Raw genomic sequence first — 22,575 nt, forward strand, 5'->3', positions numbered from 1 at the left:
GGTTTTATCCTGTACATACATAACTATGATCAAGTTTAGTTTATAAATTAGGCACAGTAAGAGATTAACAACAATAACTAGTATTCAAATAGAACAATTATAACAATATACTGTAACAAAAGCTATGTGAATATGGTCTCTCTCTCTCAATATCTTACTGTATTGCACTCACCTGTCTTCTTGTGATGATGTGAGACGATGCAATGCTTACATGATGTGAAGGGAGGTGAATGATCCAGGCATTGTGACGTAGCGTTGGGCCACTCCTGACTTTCTGATGATGTCAGAAGGGGGGATCATCTGCCTCAGTTGATCCTGGATCCTCAAGCCATGATGATGTCCATGGTTGTATGTCAGGAGTGGACAATGTCAATGACAAAGGAATGATCCATGTCCAGGGCAGGACATCACAAGATTTCATCATGCTACACAGAATGGTGTGCAATTTAAAACTTTTGAAGTGTTTATTCCTGGAATTTTCCAAGTTGACTGCAGAACTGTACCCTCAGAAAGCAAAACCTTGGATAAGAGGGGACTATTCTATCACAAGTTCAGCAGCTTAAAACAACAGATATTTATTCTGCCACAGTTTTAGGGGCTATGCATCAGAGATTGAGGTGTCGGCAGGACCATCCTCCCTCTGAAGGCCCAAGAAAGAACCCTTCCTTGCCTTTCCTAGCTCTTCTGGCTGCTGGCTGTCCTTGGTGTTGCTTGGCTTGTAGCTGCATCACTCCAGTTGCTGCCTCTGTCTTCACATTGACCACCTTCCCCTTGGATCTCTATGTGTTCACACAGCCTCCTAATAAGGACAGCAGTCTTTGCATTTAGATTCCACTCTAATCCAGAATGACTTCATCATAACCAATTACATCTGCAAAGACTCTATTTCCAAATAAGCTCGCATTCTGGTTTGGGGAGGACATGAATTTTGGAGAGATACTATTCAACCCAGTAGAGGAAGTTTAAAAAAAAAAAATCAAAATCAATGCAAAAAATCCATGAGGAACAAAATTTCAGAATTCTAAATAAAGACAGAATCCACCCCTGCACAAGCATGACTCACCTCATTGGCCTCTCGCTAGCCCCAGCCTCGGCTTCAATGAGATAAGCTCTTTAAAAAGGCTCCAGGACAGAGTTGGGTAGCTATTAATAGAAAGACACAGTAAACATTGGTTGTTTTTCTCTTCCTTGTCCGTATCTTTATGGGTGTGATCAATTTCTTCTATCTCTTTGCTTTATATATATTTTCACGAGGAACTCTTTTCTATTTCTGGAGTTTGGACATTCCAGGTGTCAACAAACGTGTTTGTGGCCCACGTTGCATCAATTTGGTCACAAAGGACTTGTAAACAAGCACCGCTGGAAATGCTTCTTTTCCCCCTTGTATCAGCTGTTCATACTGAGATGACTCTATTCTTAATAGGGAAAAAAAATCTATTCCTAGAAAAGAGATGGAGCCAGTGCTTTATGCCAGGTGAGAGCTGATTGCTACCAGTGAGTATCAGAGGCAGAATCAACACCAATGGCGACAAGAAAAACCCTCCCCAAAGCTCCAACCCTATGCAGAATCCTAGCAAAACAGTCCTGTTAACAAAACCCCTTCTTATCATTCTGGTAGTTTGTACTGTAAACTTGGAAAGGTTTTCAGAATTTCCAGAAGTGCCTACCTCTACCTTTACAGAAAAATACACAATCTCTGCTTGTACGTTGGTTTCTCAGCAAGAGAACATAAGAAATTGCACTGCCCGGGCTGCAATGATTCAAAAAGTAGGTCATAAATATCCCTGAATCCGATTACTGAGGCCAACGGCTGGCAGAGGACAGGACAGCAAGCAGGTTCTACATGGTTTATTTTTCTTTCCTTTCTGGAGTCATAGATACAAAAAAGCACTGAAGTCTTCAAGTTTCTCTCACCCTGAAAAAAGAAAGGGCAGAGAATTCAATATTATTAATATCTACAGATTTTTTTAGTATATAAAAAGCCGTGTGCACTTTCTAAATGTAATTTCTGTGAAATCAAACTGACAAGGTTGATATTGAATCATCCTTGGTTTTGAAACTAGGAAAGTCTGAGAGAGAGATGTGACCTGCTCAGTGTGTCCCCACCCATATGGGTGATCATGCCATCAAACACTGAAATTCTCCATCTGGTTCAGGGACTACGTGCAAAGTAGCAGTTCTAGTAGAGTGAGACCCTACAAATGACTATCTTCCCGGGGAGTTCAAAGACTTCAAATTGTACTATATCACAAGTGTTTAAGATGGGCATAGCCATTACCCATGCAATTCCCCTTCTAGAAATTTGCCCCAAGGAAGCAATCAATAATACTCTCAAAACTTTAATCTGTAAAGCTGTTGATATCAGTGTTCTAAATAATAGTGGAAAATGGGAAAAAATACCTCAAATAAGTGACAGTTAAATAAATTAAAATATACTTATTGTTAAAGTATCCCAGGTTTTCCAGCCTTCTGTAATTCCCCAAATGCATAATATTCAAACAAAATAACTGAACTACCCATTCTTTATGACACAGGGATTTTTGAGTATTTTTTAAAATTCACAGGTAATAGCTGTCACCTCTGGTGTTCATGTCGCTTTTGGCTTCTCATGTCTTTTGGCCACATTTTTATCCTCTCCTCTCTCTGGATTACTAGCAACATGGAAACAGTCCCCTTCATTAATTTCTCAAGGCATCACTTAGATGTGTAATTAAAACTTCAATCTCCAAGTCACACCTCAGTATTCCTAAATCCATGTCTCATACTTTAAGTTGCTTCTGTTAACAGTGGCAAAATCGTACGTGTCTGCAGCAACTCAATTCTTGCCTCTTCAGCGGAAATAATTCATCCGAGGGGCATAAAGCTGAGTGAGAGGCTGAAGCAAGTTTTAGGGCAGGAGTGAACGTTTATTAAAATAGTTATACAGCAGGAATGAATGGAAGTAAAGTACACTTGGAAGAGGGCCAAGCAGGTGACCTGAGAGATTCAAGTGCCCTGTTTGACCACTGACTTGGGGTTTTACAGCTTCCATGCTTCCGAGATTTTGCGTCTCTCCTCCCTTGATTTTTCCTTGGGGCAGGCTGTGCACATGCGCAGTAGCCTGCCAGTGCCTGGGAGGGGCCGCACGCACAGTGTGTTTACGGAAGTTGTGCACATGCTCATTTGAGGCATTTTCTCCTGGCCAGTTGAGCGTTCCTATAGGAAGGTCACACAGCAGTTAAACGCTGCCATTTTGCCTTTTAGTGCGCATGGCTGGGCCCTCTCGCCCAACTCCTAAGATCTTACTGGGAAGCGGCTGATCACCAGCTTCAGGTGTTTTCTATCTACTGGGAGTGCGCCTTTCCTTGGCACCAGCTGCAACCAATTGTTATTTTAGCGCGACAATTTAACACCCACCTAACCATCACCTAATGGTTGCTTAGCATTCCTGTGGAGCGGGGGGGCCGCTCCTGCCCTGTTCATGTCTGCCTGGCTACCTACTCACACACTTCTTGCTGGTCATCTCACCTGTTTGGCCTGGCCCACCTCCCCCTAGTAGAGTCCACTCTTACATATATCTAAGTTCTTCTCGGGTGCCTGGGTCCTAGGCCTGTAATCCCTGACTCACAGCCCCCACAGGAAGCCAAAACTCTGCAACTGCCAGAACAACTCACTGCCATATGCCTTTTTTTTTTTTTTTTTTTTTTTGAGATGGAGTCTCACTTCTTCACCTAGGCTGGAGTGCCATGGCGCAATCTTGGCTCCCTGCAACCTCCGCCTCTTGGGTTCAGGCAATTATCCTGCCTCAGCCTCCCCAGTAGCTGGGATTATAGGCATGTGCCACCATGCCTGGCTAATTTTTGTATTTTTAGTAGAGACAGGGTGTCACTATGTTGGCCAGGCTTGTCTCAAACTCCTGACCTCAAGGGATCCACCCACCTCAGCCTCCCAAAGTGCTGGGATTACAGGTGTGAGTCACTGCACCTTGTCTACCATCTCCCTTTCTGTCTCACACCATGGCCCTAATGCAGGCATTGGTCCCTGCCTTTGCATATTCAAAAGGCCCATAGAAGTGTTTCTTTTATCCCAGTAACAACAACAATGGAAAGTCTCCCTGAAATGAAGTTTGCCACCACACCCTAGAGAAACCAAGACAAACTGCCAAAAAGTTTTAAAATAGCAATTTATTTTCCTTCCCACCACACATTTAATTGAATTCCTCAGAGCCATTAAAAGTCATGTTGTAGAAAAGTATTTAATGACATGGAAACAGTGCTCATGGCATATGGATGAGTGACAAAAAAAGACCTATCTAAAAGTACGTGCAGTAGAATCCAAATGATATAAAAATTGTGTATATATTTGATTATGAAAAGAGGGGAAGATTTGGAAACATTGTTGTGTTTTCCTATTTTACCATCCTACATCCATCTGCCTCAGGGCAAGGCATTATTGCAGATGCCAAGAGAAAGAATTGCTGTTTCGTTTTTGACATTCACAATAGGATTTTACCTCTGAGATAGGCCTGAAAGCTGGGAACTGGTGACAACGGACCAGTCAATACATCAGCAGTTTTGCTTAAGAGATTGGAGGGAAGATAAGTGGAGAAAGAGTGGGGAAGATGTTTGGGGAGAAGAAACTGTGTCCCAAGAGCTCAGGGGACCACTGAGGTAGACAGGACTTGACCCTACTCTCCCCTTGGGGCTCAGGGAAAGAACTGCTATGCAAAGCACCCTGTGATGCCTGACTTGACCCCAGCTTGGCTAAGAAGGCAGAAAGTCACGGCTGATTGGCATGAGCATCATGGGCAGGGACCCTGAGCTAAGACCTGGACAGGGGGGGCAGCCTATGTGGACCAACTGGATCAGGGCAAGTGGAAGGCATGACAGAAACCCAGGGTCTACAGCACCCATGGGAGCTAGGAGAAGACCTAGGTAGCAGGGGGAGGCCCCTGGATCCTGAACAAGCTGAGGGAGAGAATAGGACCCATGTCAGCAGTCCACAGATGCCTGGGAAAATGCCAGCAGAATGTCTAAAGATGAGACCAGGCTAGCTGTGTCTCAGCAACAGCGGGCAGCAACCCTGGCGGCACCAGCACAAGGCAGGGGTCCATCTAGCCATGTGGACACATAAGGTTCATCCCCTGAATTCCCAAATGTCATTTTGAGAAGAGATGAGTGAGGCAGGCAGGGAAAGAATCTGAAAACCTGAGCAATTGTCCCAAGAAGATGAAGTGAAATCTAAAAATACTGTATAAATTGTGGGCTTGAATTAAGCTTAAACTCAACTGAGCTAAATTGAGGCTCTCTTCTACCAATCCCTCCTAGCAGATGACGTAGGGGTCAGGAGGGGGCACTGGTTCAGAGGGTCAGATTCATTACACAGCAGTAATTCTCAGACTTTGGTGTGCATTAGAATCACCTAGAGAGCTTATTTGATCACAGATTGCTAGGCTCACCCCTAGAATTTCTGATTCCCAGAAGATCTGAGGTGGGGCCTGAGAATTTGCATTTCTAACAAGTCCCAAATGATGCCAATGCTGCTGGTTCAGGGATGACACCTTGAGAAGCACAGCTCTAGAGTTAAGGAACTATAAAAACTGCATTATCTCCACCAAGATAAATGGAGTGATGTTGAGGCTTCTCCAACTATTGATCTGTCTCTGATCAGAAGCACATATACCAAACGGCAGCTGTGGGTCTAATTAGATTGTAGGATGATGAATGACTCACATTTTCTATTTCGTGCATTCTAGTTACCTAAAATGAGCATGTATTCCTTTGAAAATCTGAAGAAAAGTACATGACAGAATTGTTACCCCAAAAGACAAAGAGCCTTGCTAGCTGGGATCCAGCAAACAACAGCTCAAGGAAATCAGACTGACCCAACAGCCAGGCTCTCACCTTCCTTTCAGACCTGGGCTGGTCCTTCCAGTCTCTGAACCTTTTGCTGTAGATGTTTTACAATGAAGACCAGTCCTTTTTATATATAAAGTAGCCACAAAATGGCTTTGATTTGAGAAATAAGGAAAATCCCACAGGTCCTTAAATATCTCCCTTACCCACGTGCTAGTGTGCGTGAAAAATTCCCCAACAGACTAATTCCTAATGGACTTTAGAAGATGTGCATTGTCACTGACCCCAGCCTCTATGTTATCTGGTAGGGACCCTGTTAACTTTCCAACCAGGGAAAGCTGTGATATAATGCAACACCTTCATTGACCTCAGGTCTCTAGGAGTGAGCAGGAATCTAAGGGGTTGGGACAAGTACAGGTAGATTTTGATGGCAGGTTCAATATCAGAAGTTCCAGGTCACATGATTCAGCCTGGAGGAAAGTGGGGGCCCAGCTGTGTGCATCCAGAGGTCAGCCTGGGAAAGGGGACCTGGAGAGGGAGCTAAGACAGACTTACATAAATAACACGAAGATTGAGAGCCTGCAGGCCCCAGCCTGGCAACAGTGCTGCCAAGTTGCACTGCAGCTCCAAGCTGGCCGTGCCCAGCCTCCTCTGCACAGTGACCCTGCTCTGGGGCTTGACGGGGGGCCTGCCTCAAAGGCCAACTATCCAATACAGGTGGAAATCCTACATTTCACACTCAATGGCACTTTAAAAACAGCTCAACTGCTTATAGAAAATTGTCTTCTGAATGTCCTGGGACATCTTATTTTCCAAAGACAGAACTTTCTGGACAAGAATTGGTACTGGGAGCCCAAGTCTGGCTCCTAATGAAACTCAGAGAGTGCATAGATTCCTTTTAAAAAGAAATCTCAAGTCTTGCAGGGATCCAGCTTATCTCCTGAAAAAGGTGCGGCAAGCACCTACACTCCGTTATTTCTGATCTACTGCCTTGTTTATAAAAATCACTCAAATATAGATTTTCTGAATTCTGTTTTGAGAATGTCCCAGGTTTAGAGTCCAGGCAGGATGACTTATAGCTCTGTGCCAACCAAAAGTCTCCATATATTTAGAGGTAGGGACATCCATCTTCTTGGCAATAACCCTCTGCTGAGGAAAACAAAGCAGGAAACAAATCCTTCCGTGGGCGATGTTACCAAGCTGTGAAGCAGTGCTCTCGAATTCTGCCACAGGCCTGACAATCCACGGCCTCCGTATACAAGGGGACACATACCATTGCACCTGGTAGCACAGACCAGTCAGCTAACTCTGGAGCGTGTGTCTGTTCCCTTGTTATTCTCCTTACTTGGTTGTGACTCAACCATGAATGCCTAGCACTGTCCCTAGTGCATGGTAGGATATTAATGTTTGTCTAATGAATGATTTATTAAATATGTAATAATTATAATGGCATTAACTATGAATCCAACAGTATGCTAAGCAATCTAGATTTCATTATTTAATCTAATCACCTGTACAAATCATTTTACAGATAAGAAATGGGAGGAGGGGCCAGGCGCGGTGGCTCATGCCTGTAATCCTGGCACTTTGGGAGGCCGAGGCAGGCGGATCACGAGGTCAGGAGATTGAGACCATCCTGGCTAACATGGTGAAACCCCGTCTCTACTAAAAATACAAAAAAATTAGCCGGGCGTGGTGGCGGCGCCTGTAGTCCCAGCTACTCGGCAGGCTGAGGCAGGAGAATGGCGTGAACCCGGGAGGCGGAGCTTGCAGAGAGCCGAGATCCCGTCACTGCACTCCCGCCTGGGCGACAGAGACTTTGTCTCAAAAATAAATAAATAAATAAATAATAAAAATAAATTTTAAAAAAGAAATGGGAGGAGGGAGAATGAATTGGAAAAGAAAAGAGGAAAGAGGAATCAAGGAGGGGAATAGGAGGGCAGCCAGGGGAAGGAGAAGAATAAAAGAGAAAGAGGATAGAAGGAGAGAGGAAAGAAGAGAGGGGTGGGATAGAATAGAGAGGAGAAGGGGAAGGTGGGAAAGGGAGTGATGAGGACAAGTGAGATGGGAAGAAAGGGACGAGAATGAGAGAGGGAGAGAGTTAGGGAGGGAGAGATTTAGAGACAGACCAACTGGTACGTACAAATAGCTTTTTCCTAAGGGAAGCCCTGGTCCGGCAGAAGGTGCTGAGGACCTCAGTGGAGCCAGCAGAGCACACCCTCTGGAGGGGCTGACAGAGGAGCCCGGTGCAACGGCAAGACAGGGACTGGCACCAAGGATGTGACAAGAGCAACCTGCAGGACAGGCCCTGGCAAAAGAACTCTCGTTGTGGGCCAGATATTAAAACCTAGCAGGCAGGCTTGGTAAGTCCGTCAGCAAGTACTGAAGCTGGAGAGGTTGGATTAGAAACCAGAGACTGGCCTCTAATCCAAGGTTACAAACAGGGACCTAGACACAGAGCACAGAGCAGGAATCCAGTTACAGAACAGAAGCACAGGGGAGGCCCAGGCAGCACGCCTCCAGTCGGATTGAGGGAAGGTATTTAATATGTTATAGCAAAGTACTGGCATATTTGTTTGTTTTTAAAGTAAGGACTTTATTGTATTGGGAGGCAAAGAGTAGTCATAACAAAATAAAATTAAGCAATACAAAATAAAACAAAGTAAAACTAATTAAATTGCATTACCTAGGAATAAGCCTCATTAATATTGGTAGATTTCATTTCTAATAACTCTAGGCACATATACAGAGAAAAACACACAGATGGACCCTCAGACGACACAGCTAAATTTTACCAACTGGCATTTTTAAAGTATTAAGTTTAAAATATACTTAAATTTGTGGCCCAAAGTTTTACTTCCTCATGTTTTATAAAACCTCAAGCAAAAAATAGGATTTTGAGTCATCCCAGACTGTGACATTGCCTTAAGGTACACAGCAGAGGCCACTGAAGTTTCTCTCTGGAGTACCTACCTTCCGCCCAGCCCCCAGAGAATTCCTACAGATAAAGTTCCAAGGAGCAGCTTAGAATCTAACATCACGATGTACCCAAGAAAACAGGCGCCATGTTTGAGAATAAGCCAAAACAAGAAAGGGTGGAAACATCATGAAACATTTCAGATTTAGAATTATTCAGAAACATAATTTAAAATTATGGTTACTATTACTTGGCTGGGCACTGTGGCTCACTCCTGTAATTCCAGCACTTTGGGAGGCCAAGGCAGGCAGATCACCCAAGGTGAGGAGTTCGAGACCAACCTGGCCAACATCATGAAACCCATCTCTACTAAAAATACAAAAAATAAGTCAGGCAGGCACCTGTAATTCCAGCTACTCAGGAGTCTGAGGCAGGAGAATTGCTTGAACCCGGGAGGCAGAAGTTGCAGTGAGCCGAGATCGTACCGCTGCACTCCAGCCTGGGCAACAGAGTGAGACTCTGCCTCAAAAAAATAAAAATAAAAATAATATTTTGTTTACTATGCTTAAAGAAATAGAGGGGACACTTGAAAATGAACAGGGAACTAAAAATATGAAGTGTGCCCAAACATTTCAAAAAGAACCAAACAAAACTTCCAGAAGATTTTAGAAAAACTAATAATTGAGATTAAAACCTTAATGATTGACTGCAAAGCAGATTTGTCATAGCTAAAGAGACACATAGTGAACTAGAAATGAGGACTAAAGAGATTATTTAAAATAGCCACAAATAGATGAAGAGATGGAAAAATACCAAAAAGAAGTCAAGAGACATGAACAATGGAGTAGAAAGGTACAACACATTATGGTCAGGATTCCAGAAAGAAGAAACGGAGAACTAGGCAGAAGCAATTTTTGAAAATAATAATAATAAGAGGTAAGCATTTTCTAGAACAGATTAAGTACTCTAATCCACAGATTTCAATCAGAATTCCAGAAAGAAGAGAAGGAGAACCAGGCAGAAGCAATCTTTGAAAAAATAAAATAAAAGGTAAGCATTTTCTAGAACGGATTGAGTACTCTAAACCACAGATTTCAGAAGAAAGAGGATAGAGAAATATATTCTGAGATACATCGTAATCAAACTAGAAAATACTAAAAACAAAGAGCAGATTATAAAAGTAGCCAGGAAGAAAAGATAAATTACTATCAAAGGAACACAAATTATGTTACAAGACTCTTCTCAATGTAAACCAGAATACAGTGGGATGATATCTTCGACAATGGAAATTAGTACTTATTTGTGTCTATGATGTACCTAGAAGTGCTTTACTTACATTAACCCATTTAATCTTCAAAATCACAATGAGGTAGGCATTACTATTATGCACATTTTACACACAAGAAAACTGAACCAGAAAACTTGAATAATTTTCCCACACAGCTAGTAAATGTCAGAGTCAGAATTCAAACCAAGTTGGCCTTGTTTCAGACTATGCTCTTAACTACTATTGTCAACTAATTCTCTGTGTTGACAGAAATCATGTCAGCCTGATTTTTTGTTGTTGTTGTTGCAAAGTATCTTTCTATAACGAGGCCTCAGTTTTTTCGTTCAGTAATGTCAGACTATATAATTCAATTAAAATTTTTAAACTATAATTTAAAACCTTCCCACAAGGAACACTTCAGGCCCAGATGGACTTATTTAAGAAAAAAATAAAGCCAATATTATAAAAACTCTACGGGGGGTGGGGGAAGAGCATCCCAAATTCCCTTTTTGAGGCAAACATAATCCTGATACACAAAATGACCAAAAAGATGGTAAGAAAGCAAAATTATAAATCAAACTCACTCATGCACATAGATGCAAAATTTTTTTATCAGAGTATTAGCAAATCAAATCCACAAGGGCAATTTGGCAAAATCTGTGTAATTAAAAAGGCATTTACCCTGTGGCCTGGCAACACTAATTCTGGGAATTCATTTCGCAGATTTAACCACCCTCGTAGAAGTTGACCAGTGTTCACTACAATATAGAGTATTCATTACATCATCGTTTGTATTAGAAAGATTGGAGACAACCCAAGTTTCCAACAATAAAGCTCTCATTAAACAAATTATTGTACATCCATACAATGGAATATTGTTATACAAAGATGAATGATGACAATCCTATATATTGATATGAAAGATCACTGAGATATACTGTTAAGTTTTAAAAATCAAAGTACAGAAGTGTTTGCATTATGCTGACTGTTGTATGTGAAAGTAGAAAAATAAGAATTCATATCCATAGTTGTGTGAATACTAAGAAATATCAGAGGATTACATGAGTCTTCTGTGGGGTGAGGTGGTAGTCAGCAGTGGTGGGAGAAAGAATGTTTTATTGAATTTTCACCTCATATATTGTATTTTGAACCATGGGAGTATACTACAAAACCAAATAAACGAATATCAGAAAATAATAATGTCTTATGAAGAGAAAGTAAAACAAGATACAATGCAAACATATGACGGAAAAGGCGTGTAAGGAAAGAAGGACATGATTGGAATGATGGTGGCCCAAGGTCCTGCATGGTTTGGGATGGAAAGCAAACATATTGGTCAACTTTAGAAGTTAGGAAATAATGTTATAATTTACTTAATTGGTATACAGGATTCCAACAACATGGGCTTGAAATACATAAAGCAAAGTTTGACAGAACTACTAGGAGAAATAAAAATTTTTCAATCATAGTGGGAGATTTTAAGATGCCTATCTAAGAAATGTATGGTTTCAAGACAAAATTTAATTTTTTATTAAATTAAAAAGTAAGGATATAGAAAATTTGAACAACATAATAAACAGTCTTGGTTTAATAGCCGTGTGTATATAACTCTGGAATCAATAATCAGAGAGAACAGATGAGGTACAAATGAAGCATTTGTAAAAATTGGCTTTGTACCAGGCCGTAAAATAAATCTCAGTAAATTTCAAACCACTGGTAACATCAGACTTTGTTTTTACTACTACACAATCAATACAGAAGCTCACAACTGAAACATGTACTACATTATAACATTAAAAAATATATATTTCAAATCTTGGCTGGGCACAGTGGCTGATGCCTGTCATCCCAGCACTTTGAGAAGCCGAGGCAGGTGGATCACCTCAAGTCAGGAATTCAACCCCAGCCTGGCCAACATGGTGAAATCTGTCTCTACTAAAAATATGAAAATTAGCCGGTCGTGGTGGCACACACCTGTAATCCCAGCTACCTGGGAGACTGAAGCAGGAGAATTGCTTGAACCCAGGAGGTAGAGGTTGTAGTGAGCCAAGATCTTGCCACTGCACCCTAGCCTGGGTGACAGAGAGAGACTCCATCCAAAAAAAAAAAAAAAATTAGTTCCAATCTTAAACTGTAGAAAGATGATAAAATAAAAATAATATACTCTAACTCGTATTATGAGGCAAACGTAACTTTAATTTGAAAACAGAACAAAGACATTATTAGAAAGTAACATTACAGTCTAACCTCATTCATGAATATCATGCAAAATCCCTACACGACCTATTGCGCTTTTTCTATTGACAAAGCAGGATGGGCTAGAAATCGAAGTGGTAGAGATATTGAGACCAGAATAAAAGATGGCACAGAAACCGCAGTGGTCTCAAGGAAAAGGGCCGCCAGAGCTCCTGCTTGGCATTAGAGGATTTTAGCTCTGCTTTGCAACAGTTCTGGGTCTGAGCACCAAATGCAAATTTCCACAAGTGTATGTTGGAGGACAGAGAGCGACTCCTACCCTTTCTTTTTTTTTTTTTTTTTTTTGAGACGGAGTCTCACGCTGTTGCCCAGGCTGGAGTGCAGTGGCGCGATCTCGGCTCACTGCAAGCTCCGCCTCCCGGGTTCCCGCCATTCTCCTGCCTCAACCTCCTGAGTAGCTGGGACTACAGGCGCCCGCCACCGCGCCCGGCTAATTTTTTGTATTTTTAGTAGAGACGGGGTTTCACTGTGGTCTCGATCTCCTGACCTTGTGATCCGCCCGCCTCGGCCTCCCAAAGTGCTGGGATTACAGGCTTGAGCCACCGCGCCCTGCCGCGACTCCTACCCTTTCTACTAGAAAATCAACATGGCTATAAAATTCTTGTCACACTCTTTACCTCAGAACTTTCTGGGTATTATCTCACTGTATTTTTACATGTGTTGATCCACTTGTTTTTTTGTTTGTTTGTTTTTTGGGTTTTTTTTTTTTTTGTTTTTTTTTTGCTTTTTTTTTTTCTAAGGTGTCTCCACTTGTCTCTTGATTTACTGGAATTTTACCACAAAGTAGTTGATTTATTTGCTTCCAGAATGGCTCTAAAGTAATTATTCCCTGATTTTTTTATGTTTCATAATTGCTGATATTTTGTTTTATTTCATACTTTATCTCATAGCTATAGACACTGCCCCATTGACTATATTATTGCTGTGGAAAGCCTCATAATAATCTGACCCTTGTTCAAAAGACTTGCTTATTCTGCATGATGACCTAAAGAATGCCTATCTTTTTCTTTCTCCAATAAATTTGAAAGGATACATTTCAGAGTCTACCATCTGGACCAATTTTATTCTACAAAATGGTTTGTCTTTTACATCAAAGTCAGATATTCATTCCAGAGAAATTTTTCTTCTACGAAATCTTTTAACAACTTTTCTATTCATTGACTTCTTTACTTCATGTTTATCAACATTTGATTATTATTATTGCTATTCCATAACTGTAATCATCTTTTTCTCTATTTCTTTTATTCTCTTTTATAAATCATCTAAGTTTTGGCCAGGTGCGGTGGCTCATGCCTGTAATCCCAGCACTTTAAGAGGCCAAGTAGGGTGAATTGCTTGAGTCCAGCAGTTGGAGACCAGCCTGGGCAACATGGCAAAGTCTCCTCACAAAAAAAAAAAATACAAAAAAATCAGCCAGTTGCGGTGATGCATGCCTGCCGCCCTAGCTATTCAGGAGGCTGAGGTGGGAAGATCACCTGATCCTGAGAGGCAGAGGTTGCAGTGAGCAACCTGGGCGACAAAATGAGACCTTGTCTCAAAAATAAGTAAATAAATCATTGAAGTTGTTTTGTTTTGTTTTGTTTTTTTGAGACAGGGTCTCACTCTGTCACCCAGGCTGGAGTGCAGTGGCGTGATCATGGCTCACTGCAGCCTCAAAGCCTTGGGTCAAGCTATGCTTCCATCTCAGTCCTCTGAGTAACTGAGACTACAGGTATGTGCCACCACGCCCAGCTAATTTTTGTATTTTTTGTAGAAACCAGGTTTTACCCTGTTACCCGGGCTAGTCTTGAATCCCTGTGCTCCACCTGCCCCAGCCTCCCAAGGTGCTAGGATTACAGCATGAGCCACCACACCCAGCCTATGTTCAACAAAATTATCTTTAGCTTTTCCTGAATTTCAATGATTATATTTTCAGCCATGATTATTATATTCCTTCCTGTTTTTAATTTATTACTCTTACAGTGATAGTGTTTTATTCCTCATTTTCTTTCCTTAGCTTTGCAGCCTCCAATTCCACCTCATTCAGATGTTTTATCATCTAATTTCTGAGCTCCTTTAAAGATCTAATCAAGTTCTTCTTAAATTATTGCATAGCATGAAATACAGTCAACCCTCTATATCCACATGCTCGATACCTCAGATTCAACCAATGTCCAATCAAAAATATCCAGAAAAAAATTTTAAAAGATAACAAATAATACCAGTTTTAAAAATACAGTATAACAACTATGTATTTATGTAACATTTATATTGGTGCTATTAAAATCTGGAGATGATTTAAAGTACATGGGAGGACATGAGTAGGTTATATGCAAATACTACATGATTTTATATATGGGACTTAAGCAGGTTATAAAATACAGTATTTATGATTGCTTTATTTTATTACATATTTAATCAATTTGTAATTACATATTTAATCAATCATTTTATTGTTATTGCATATTTAATCAATGTGTGTGTATATATATCTATATCTGTCTTAGTCCATTTTGTGCTGCTTATAAAATATATCACATATTTATAAAGCAAATAAATTTATTTGGTGCTTGGTTCTGGAGTCTGGGGAGTCTAAGCCCATGGTGCCAGCATCTGGTGAGGGCCTTCCTGCTGATTTATCCCATGATGGAAGGCAGAAGGGCAAGCAAGTGGGAGGGACAGAGATAGGAAATTGGACCACACTTATCCCTTTTATCAGGAACCCACTCCCATGATAACTCACCCGCTCCAGTGGATAATGGCATTAATCAACCCATGATAGCAGATCTAATCACCTCTTAAAGGTCTGACTTCTTAATACTATTACACTGGCAATTACATTTCAACATGAGTACTAGAGAGGATGTTTAAACCATAATAATATCTGTATGTCAACATATAAAGTATAATATACAAATATATAAATTTTATGTAAAAATACAGAAAAGTACATGCCAAAATGTTAATACTAGTGTTCTCTAAAAGAATAATTCTCACTTTCTTCTTTATATCTGTCTACGTTTCATAAAATTTCTACAATAAACATGTATTTTTTTCAAGGCATGCTATTATTTTATTTTATTAGTTTTATTTATAGCCTGCCTTTTTACAAAATGTATCTGATGTTGTTTTCAGCAGAAGAATACATAACAAAGTTAATGAAGTAGAAAATCAGGACCAAGAGGAAAACAAAGAAAATAAATAAGGAAAATTGAAAGAAACAAAGGAGCTGCAAGGATGACCTGATTCTGTAGAAAAATACGTTGCTGCCACGTCCCTGCCATGTCCAGCCTGGATGGGCCCAAAGTCCTGTTGTAGGTCTCTGGGTTCCAGCTGAGGAAAAGGAAGTCAGATGGGGGGGTAAAGCAGAGACTGGACGTATATCTGCCCTAGAACTGAAGGGTTATTTCTTCACGTATCCCAGCCCAGAAGCAGAACACTTAGCCTGTCATAAAGAAGCTGCTGTTTACACCTAGAACCAGCCTAGCCACTACCATCAGAAAAAAAAAAAAATCTACAGGCTGGGTGTGGTGGCTCACACCTGTAATCCCAGCACTTTGGGAGGCCAGCACAGGAGAATCACTTGAGCCCAGCAGTTTGAGACCAGCCTGGGAAACACAGCAAGACCTTGTCTCTACAAAGTAATTTAAAAATTAGCTGGGCATGGTGACATTTGCCTGTAGTCCCAGCTACTTGGGAGGCTGAGGTGAGAGGTTCACTTGAGCCCAGGAATTCAAGGCTGCAGTGAGCTATGACTGCGCCACTGCACTCCAGCCTGAGTGGCAGTGGGAACCTGTCTCAAAAAAAAAAAAAAAAAGGGATTAAAAAGAAACATCAGCAAATGTGCTTATGTGATGATTTAAACAAACCAACATTTGGAACATTAAATTGGATATTAAAATTAAAAGCTCGCATGGGGTCAATTCTGAAATTGCTAATTGCTCTCCTCTGCAGGAAGAGGGCTTTCACAGGCCCGTTCACAGTGTCTGAGGGAGACTACCATCCAGGGCCGCAGGCTGGACGGGCGACCCAGCTGCCCTTCCTGCCTAGACTCTTCTTTGTTTGATGCTGCCCTGTTTTTGTTAAGTATGGCAGAGTCCATTTCATCAGCTCCTGCCTGCCCAGCCCCAATCCTAATGCCTCTTCATTGTCTCCTGTATAGAATACAAACTCTACAAACTGATGTTCAAAGCTCTCAACAATCAGGTCACATCTTGCCCAAATATATTCATTCCAACTCAAATTAGCAAAGATGTACTCAGTCTAATAGTTGAGGGTGCTCGACGGCATAAACTTCCCCCTAAAATCCGACTGTCTAGCAGGAGAGATAGATACATAAACCAAACTGGTAATACAATGTGGAGTGGCATTTATAACGGAACCCAAATAACGGAATAACTTATTATTTTGGATAGGCTGAGTGGCTACAGAAAATCCTAAAAGGTCATGAGTCACCTGAGCTGGCTCTTAGAGTAGAAAGAGGAATTTTGCCAGTGATGAAACTAAGGAAGGTTATTGAGAAAACAGTGAAAAGGTATGAATGAACATTTTATTTTCAGAGAACTGAGAGCAATCCGGAGCTACTGGAGAATAACTGGGATATTCACTGCAAAACTCCAGTGGCACGAATGGCATTGCCATTCATATAGAAATACAATGTGAATGGCACCCCACCCTACCGTGCTGCACAGCTCTGGCCCCCAGTCATCAATGTGGGACTAACTGAACATGTGACTAGGAAAATGGGCTTGCGCTAGGAGGGACTTTGAATTCTGTAAGATTTATACTTTATTCTGTGAAAATTAAGAGAGCTATCAGGAATGTTAAAGCCTTGGAGTGAATATTCAATCACGTATGAATATTCAAAGAGATGTGTATTTATTTTAGCTACTTCTGCATATCAAAAAGACATTTATTTTTAAAAATCACTCCTATTTTTATTTTTTTTTTGAGACTGAGTCTCACTCTGTCACCCAGGCTGAGTGCAGTGACGCAATCTCGGCTCATTGTAGCCTCCGCCTCCTGGGTTCAAGCAATTCTCCTGCCTCGGCCTCCCAAGTAGGTGGGATTATAGGCACATGCCACCACACCTGGCTAACTTTTGTATATTTAGTGGAGACAGGGTTTCACCATGTTGCCCAGGCTGGTCTCGAACTGACCTCAAGTGATCCACCTGCCTCAGCCTCCCAAAGTGCTGTGCTTACAGGGGTGAGCCACCGTGCCTGGTCAAAAGGTCAGTTTGCAAGTAGTAAGGAAAATAATGTGAGGAGAAGGAGAGAGACCGAGACTAGGGTTCAGTTAGGAAGAGATTGCAATTGTTCCTACCAGGGACGTGAGGGCCTTGAGCAGCGCAGTGGCAGGGGAATCAAGGCATTGCGATATATGAGGTTTCCAAGATAGATTCCAGTGAAATTAGTAACTCATTGATGTGGGTGGTGAGGGAGAAGGCGTCAACAAGTTCAGGAATTGGGTGACTAGGTGGCTGGGAATGGTGTTCACCAAGACAGCAAATTCCAGGTAGCAGCTGTTTTACAGGGAAAGATGATGAATCCCATCTCAGATATGTACATTTAACAGGCTTATGAAACATTAGGATAATCAGAGATAAAGGTCTGGGATTCATTAGCCAAGTTCTGGTTCAAAATAAAAATAGGAGAATTGTTACCGTGTAGACAGTAATTGAAAGTCATGGAACTATGTGTCTAGCTTTCAGTGATTCTGTGGACAGTTGCAATGGGTCATCACACTCACTATAACAACTAGGAAAAGCATAAATAAGCTAAAAACCCATCATATATTTGTAAATGACGTCAGAGAGTTGTGGAAGCAAAGAAGTCTAAAGGAACAGAGTGCTGGTGGAGGAGGCCCTCCTAGGTGAAAAGAGGTCAGAGGCTGCTCTCCTCCCTAGATTGGCCTGCTGAGTATGTGGAGAATCCAGCCTGCCATAGGCACAGGGACTTTACAAAAATGAGGAGAAACTAGCTGAGCTTAGAACAACCTGTGGGCTGGCAAGAGAGATTGGAATCTGTAAGAGCTTTAAATGCAGAGCTAACCCTCTGTGTCCACCACATCTGCTGGCCGGCCGTGCAGTCGCAGCAGTGAGAGAAGCTGGGCCAGGCTGAAGAGTGGAGACACCCGCAGCATGTGGGGCTCAGAGTCCAGAGCCCTGCTAGAGGCAGGGCCTAGAAACTACACAGGACGGAACTTTGGCTCTTATTTCTCACCATATGCAAAAATTAATTTGAGATGGATATGTGAAATGTGAAAGCTGCAATTATTTTTTTAATAACAGTTGAACTTGGTCAAAGTGAAAGAGTTTTGTCCATGAAAAGATACCATTAAAAGAATTAAAAGAAGCCACAAGCTGAGAGAAAATATTCACCATAAATATATATTATGTATATACACATACATAATATAACTTGTATCCAGAATATGTAAAGAACTCTTAGAAATCAATAACAGAAACCATACTGCCCAATTATCACAATGGGCAAAAGACTTGAGAAACCATTTCACAAAAAAAAGCTATCCAGGTGACCAAAAAGCTTATAGAACGATGCTTAAAATTGATCAGGGAAATGCAAAGAAAACCCACAAAGAGATACTACTATATTATCACCAGAATGAGCCAAAATAAAAAGGCTGAGTACTGCAAGCACTGGTTAGAATGTGGAGCCATTAGAATTCTCATAAACACCTGTTATGAGTTTAAAATGGTAAAAGCACTGTCAGGAACTATTTAGAACTTCCTTTAAAATGTAAACATAAGCTTTCTGTATGGTCTAGCAATTCGATTCCAATACTGGAGTAGATATAGAAAGATATATAAAATATATATCCACAAAAGGCTTATAAAGGGTTTTTTACAAAAATTTTATTTATAATGACCAAAAACTGAAAACATTCTCCAGCAAAAGCCAAATGGATAAACTGCAATGTATTCATGCAATGGAATACTAAATGGCAGAGGGAAAAAACGAACTGTGGATCTACGTATCAACATAGTAGAAACTCAAAAACATCATATTAGTTGAAAGAGGTAAGTAAGACAGACCAGGCACGGTGGCTCATGCCTGTAATCCCAGCACTTTGGGAGGCTGAGGCGGGTGGATCACCTGAGGTCAGGAGTTCAAGACCAGCCTGGCCAACATGGCAAAATCCAGTCTCTACTAAAAATACAAAAATTAGCCAGGCGTGGTGGTGGGAGTCTGTAATCCCAGCTACTCAGGAGGCTGAGGCAGAAGAATCACTTGAACCCAGGAGGCGGAGGTTGCAGTGAGCCGAGATAATCCCACTGCACTCCAGCCTGGGCAACAAAGCGAGACACTGTCTCACAAAAAAAAAAAAAAAAAGTAAGACATAAAATAATACTGACTGTATAATTCATTTTATATTAAATCCAAAAACAGGAAAAACTAATATATGATGCAAGAAGGAAGAAGAGGGGCTACCTTTGGGTGGAGAGGTGAGAGTGGGCATTTATGGGAAGCAGTACAACAAAACTCCCTGAGTGGATGGAAATATTCTTGATGTTGATCTTGTTATACAGGTATGTAAATATGCAAAGAGTCATCAAGTTGTACACTTAAGATTCATGCATTTTCCTGCAGTTAAATTATACTTCCAGATGTTATCCCCTGAAAAGGACACATCGCCTATGCCATACTCTGGCACAGAATGCAGAATATAATCAATCTAATCACTAGGAAATATCAGGGAAACAGAGAACAAGGAACTTTCTATTTTAAAAAACATGTGAATATTGTAAAACACAAAGGAAGGCTGTGGAAAAGTTCCAAATTAAAGAAGGCTGTGGAGATGTGATAGATAAAAACAATACCTGACCCTACATTAAATCATATACCAGAAGGGAAGAATGCTGTAAAGGATATTATTAGAACAACTGAAAAAACTGGAATATAGACAATAAGTTAGATAACACTATTCTATCAGTCAGTGAAAATTTATGAAAGTGAAAACTGCACTGTAATTATGTGACAGATTACTCCTATTCTTAGAATACTTACCCTAAAGAATTGAGAGGTAAAGGTCCATAATGTACATAATTTGCCTCCCAGTGACTCAAACGTGAACAATAAAAAATACATATAAGATGAGGCCAGGCACAGTGGCTCACTCCTGTAATCCCAGCACTTTGGGAGGCCAAGGCAGGAGGAGTTACAGACCAGCCTGGCCAATATAGTAACACCTTAACTTTACAAAAAATTAAAAAATTAGCCAGGCATGGTGGTACACACCTATAGTCCAAGCTATTTGGGAGGCTGAGGTGGGAGGATCACATGAGCCCATGTGAGGCTGCAGTGAGCCATGATCACACCACTGCCCTCCAGCCTGGGTGACACAACAAGACCCTGTCTGAAAAAGTAATAATAAATAATACATAAATAACTAAAATAAGATACATCTAGGTAGGATTTCTTTTCATTGTACTATTTTTAATTTTACGTTGTTTTGTAAATTTGAAATTATTTCCAAGTAAAGTTTTTTCAAAAACCAAAAACCTTTTTTAAATGCTTATATTGAGAAAACAGCAGACTATAGATCACTGTTTATTAAACGATCATCCCAAATTGACAGTTGTTATTTCTGGAGGGTTATGATGGGGGTAACCTTAAATTTTTCTATATTATTTGACATTTTCCTACTTTCCATATTAGTGGAGGAAAGAGATTATTTTACTTTTTTGTTTTTGAGACGGAGTCTCGCACTGTCACCCAGGCTGGAGTGTGATGGCATGATCTCGGCTCTCTGCAACCTCCACCTCCCAGTTTCAAGTGATTCTCCTGCCTCAGCCTCCCAAGTAGCTGGGATTACAGACGCCCGCCACCACGCTCAGCTAATTTTTTGCATTTTTAGTACTATTTTTGTATTTTGTATTTTTGTATTTTTAGTAGACCAAGCTGGTCTCAACTCTTGACTTCATGATCCCTCCGTCTCGGCCTCCCAAAGTGCTGGGATTACAGGAGTGAGCCAGTGCGCCTGGCCTATTTTAATTTTTTTAAGTACAAAATGACCATGAAAATGTGACTTGATTTTTTTTTGTTTTTTTAGTAGTTCAGGCTGACATTTTCCTACTTTCAATATTATTGGAGGAAAGAGATTATTTTAATTTTTTAAGTACAAAACAACCATAATGTGACTTGATTGTTTCTTTGTTTGTTTGTAGTTCAGGCTTGGACCAAAAGGCAAAACTTAAAACATCTAAGTCCTATGAAACCTTTAAGATTCAGGTCAAATGTCACCTGCTCTGGAAAGCCTTCCAATTTAGAAAAGTGTCTTTTGGTTAGGGGCAACCTTGACTAATAAGTATCAGAAGTCATTATACTGGCCAATGGAATACACGAAAGCTTTGAAGAAGCAAAACCAAAAAAAGGAGAAGCTACAGCTGGCTGCGGGTACAACTGGGAGTATGGAATAAAAGGTCTCCAGATGCTCCATCTCCTAAGTCTGTCTTCACTTAGGCTACATTCTTTCTCACTGCAGCCCATTTTATTCTGTGAAAGTTGTCAGAATCAAAATGGAGTCACTTGTGTTAAAAATTCTGACTTACAGAGCCAAGAAAGGTCATGAAGGGAGGTTCTCAAGCATGAAAGCCTGATGACAAGAAGTATCACAAAAGACTGCAAAAACCACAACCTTGCACAAAGGCCATGGCAACCTTACACAAAAAAATACTTCTGCGAGGACATCTGCCCAGCAACTACCTGTCCAACCTAGATCTGGTGTCGCTCTTATTTTTTTTTTTTATTATACTTTACGTTCTAGGGTACATGTGCACAACATGCAGGTTTGTTACATATGTATACATGTGACATGCTGGTGTGCTGCACCCATTAACTCGTCATTTACATTAGGTATATCTCCTAATGCTATCCCTCCGCCCTCCCCCCTCCCCACAATAGGACCCGGTGTGTGATGCTCCCCTTCCCGAGTCCAAGTGATCTCATTGTTCAATTCCCACCTATGAGTGAGAACATGTGGTATTTGGTTTTCTGTTCTTGTGATAGTTTGCTGAGAATGATGGTTTCCAGCTGCATCCATGTCCCTACAAAGGACACAAACTCATCCTTTTTTATGGCTACATAGTATTCCGTGGTGAGTATGTGCCACATTTTCTTAATCCAGTCTTTCACTGATGGACATTTGGGTTGATTTCAAGTCTTTGCTATTGTGAATAGTGCCGCAATAAACATACATGTGCATGTTTCTTTATAGCAGCATGACTGATAATCCTTTGGGTATATACCCAGTAATGGGATGGCTGGGTCAAATGGTATTTCTAGTTCTAGATCCTTGAG

At 40.9% G+C, this 22,575-nt stretch overlaps 1 long non-coding RNA gene across 1 annotated transcript in view; it reads right to left on the reverse strand.

Annotated features, from left to right (window-relative positions):
- Positions 1 to 716: 716 nt before the first annotated feature.
- The window catches only part of LOC102122293 (uncharacterized), a 39,607-nt gene continuing 17,748 nt past the window's right edge, over positions 717 to 22,575 (reverse strand). Inside the window, exon 2 of the long non-coding RNA XR_010579855.1 lies at positions 717 to 1,915. This is a non-coding gene — a long non-coding RNA (uncharacterized lncRNA). The remainder of the gene's footprint in view (positions 1,916 to 22,575) is intronic.

This window comes from Macaca fascicularis, chromosome 12, assembly GCF_037993035.2.
Source record: "Macaca fascicularis isolate 582-1 chromosome 12, T2T-MFA8v1.1".
NCBI lineage: Eukaryota > Metazoa > Chordata > Mammalia > Primates > Cercopithecidae > Macaca > Macaca fascicularis.